Here is a 2,885-nt window from a genome sequence, read left to right as displayed (position 1 = left end):
GGATGGTAAGAGAGGAAAACCCTCAACCAGTAGATTGACACAGTAACTGCAGCAAAGGGCTCAAGTGTGTCAGAAATCTTGGGATGGCACAGGATAGGAAAGGATTTAGATCTGTTATTCACAATGTCACTATGAGTCATATTCAACTGGACAGCATCTAACAATAACAAAGCATCCAGGGCCAAACATAATAATAAAAAAATCATTTACATGAGCCATTTTATAGGTAGTTATAGTTAAAATATTAACACATTGAAAGGAAACCTAAATCTGCTCCACACTTAATGCAACTATTTTTCTGTGATCTCCTTTAATCTTAGCTACATGCACCATAAGATGTGTTATTATTATTTTTGTGGTTTGCTTATTAAACCCATTTGTAAATCTTTTCCTATTTTGAAAAAAATAAGATAAACTTTTTCTATTTTTTCAGCACATTCATATATGTGGTGTTTTTTTAAGTCTGGACAGGATGGCTTATTGTCATTAGGGTAGGGAATATTAGTTCTACAGCAGAATTTTCTTCACCTGTACAGGAAACCACTGTTCACATCTAATTTACTTTAAGTGCAGCCTCTACCCATGTATCAGCATTGCAATGATGCTAACCAGGTTTCAGCAGTGCTAACAGATAATAATGGACTAAGAAGGACATCTTTGTTACCTACTTTGAAAACTCAAGCAATAAAAACCCTAGAAACCACAATGGTCCAATCCCTAAACAATGTCATCATGGTCCAGGACACAGTATCCTGGACCATCATGGAAATTGTTCTGTTGTGCTTGGAGACACCATGACTTAGCAGCAGAAGTCTAAAAATTCTAAGCAGGATGATTTATATGACATTAGATAAACATTCAGACATGTTTTTCTCATTTCTATGTCAATGGTTTCCATGGGATATTTAAAATGCCAAACTCATGGTATGGTCTGACATGCAGCTGACAGGCAGCCACACACAATGCAGAAGTCAGTCATAAGTAGGGAGATAATTTCTGTATACTTAGAAATAGTGTATACCGTTCTCATGAGAATCTTATATGACGTGAGATTCCAGAAAAGGGGGATCTATGAAAAGGCCTGTGTTAGAATCACCAGCTAGATGATGGAATAAAAGGATGCATTTGATTAGATAAGATTTGATTAGATTTTATAAGATTTGGGAGATAGTATCTGAAAGTGAGTATAACAGACAAGAGAAAGAATATCTGAGAAATAGAATCAATACTAGTATTAAGTTGATTCTGACTCATATCAATGTTCCATCAAATTTCACAGGCTATAAATCTTTCTATGAGGAGACTGCTCATCTTTTGGTTAGCAGTAAAATACGTAATGTTATATCACCAGAAATCCTCAGAACTAGAATAAATGAGCATTTAAAAGCATAAATGGAATTCTTTTACACAGGAAAAATATTTTATTCTCTGGATTTTCATGCAGATAGAGAGAAGCAATGGAAAAAGGAAACCACACCAGCATCTCTGAATTCGTCCTCCTGGGCTTCTCCAATTGGCCAGGACAGCAGGCCCTCCTCTTTGCACTTTTCCTGTGTCTCTACCTAACAGGGCTGTTGGGGAACATACTCATCTTGCTGGCCATCACCTTGGACCAGCACCTACACACACCCATGTATTTTTTCCTCGCCAACCTGTCCTTTGTAGACCTCTGTCTTACCTCAACCACAGTTCCCAAGCTGTTGTTAAACATTCAGTCACAGACTCAGTCCATCTCCTATCCTGCTTGCCTGGCTCAGATGTACTTCTGCATGATGTTTGCCAACATGGACAATTTCCTTCTCACAGTCATGGCATATGACCGTTATGTGGCCATCTGTCATCCTCTGCATTATTCTACCATTATGACCCATCATCTCTGTGCCTGCCTGGTGGCTGCTCCCTGGGTCATTGCCACTCTGAACCCCCTCTTGCACACCCTTATGATGGCCCGTCTGCACTTCTGCTCTGACAATGTCATCCACCATTTCTTCTGCGATATCAATTCTCTTCTCCCTCTATCATGTTCTGACATCAGCCTTAACCAGGTCATGGTTCTAGCTGTCGTGGGGCTAATCTTTGTGGCACCATCAGGCTGCATCCTGGCATCCTATATCCGCATCATCTCTGCTGTGATGAAAGTCCCATCTGCCCAAGGAAAACTCAAGGCTTTTTCCACCTGTGGATCCCACCTTGCTTTGGTCATTCTTTTCTATGGAGCAGTCACAGGGGTCTACATGAGTCCTTCATCCAACCATTCAACTGAAAAAGATTCAGCAGCATCAGTAATTTTCATGGTGGTGGCTCCTGTACTGAATCCTTTCATTTATAGCCTAAGAAACAATGACTTGAAAGGAGCTTTAAAGAAAGCCCTAAGTCAGAGCAAAATCTTCTCCCAGTAACTTGTACTGGCTAGGAATTCAACAAAAGGCAAATTTTAACAAGATTAAAGATCCCATTACATGATCATAATTACAAAGTTGTTATTACATACCTAAATTTGACATAATCTAAATTTTCTGCAAACTCCAGAAATAGCATCATCACAATCACTACCCATAAGAACGCTATTAAAGATTACCAATGTGGATGGCCTACTGGTAATAATCTACATTGCAATCTCAAAGGCATGCAGTTAGAATTCACTAGCTGCTCCATAGGAGCAATAAATAACTCCTTCTGAAAATGAACTGGAGGGTCAGCTATAGTTTGGTTCTGACTCAATGGTACACAACAACAATGTAGACAAATACTTATACATAAAGTTCCTGACAATTACAAGAAAATTAGCATTTGAATGTATAGGGAAGAGACCTCAGGCAGCTCAAATTAACATCAGAATAAAAACAGGGAATGCAGTGTAGTAGATATCCCCAAATCTGTCCTCT

The 2,885-nt window shown here is 39.0% G+C and overlaps 1 pseudogene; it reads left to right on the top strand.

Annotated features, from left to right (window-relative positions):
* Nucleotides 1-1,423: 1,423 nt before the first annotated feature.
* LOC102850994 lies at nucleotides 1,424-2,399 on the top strand (annotated as a pseudogene).
* Nucleotides 2,400-2,885: the final 486 nt, after the last annotated feature.

The sequence above is a fragment of the Elephantulus edwardii genome, unplaced genomic scaffold (assembly GCF_000299155.1).
Source record: "Elephantulus edwardii isolate Elephantulus edwardi_28Jun2011 unplaced genomic scaffold, EleEdw1.0 scaffold00433, whole genome shotgun sequence".
NCBI classification, from domain to species: domain Eukaryota; kingdom Metazoa; phylum Chordata; class Mammalia; order Macroscelidea; family Macroscelididae; genus Elephantulus; species Elephantulus edwardii.
The sequence above is the reverse complement of the archived record's forward strand: the minus strand, read 5'-3'. Positions and strand labels throughout refer to the sequence as shown.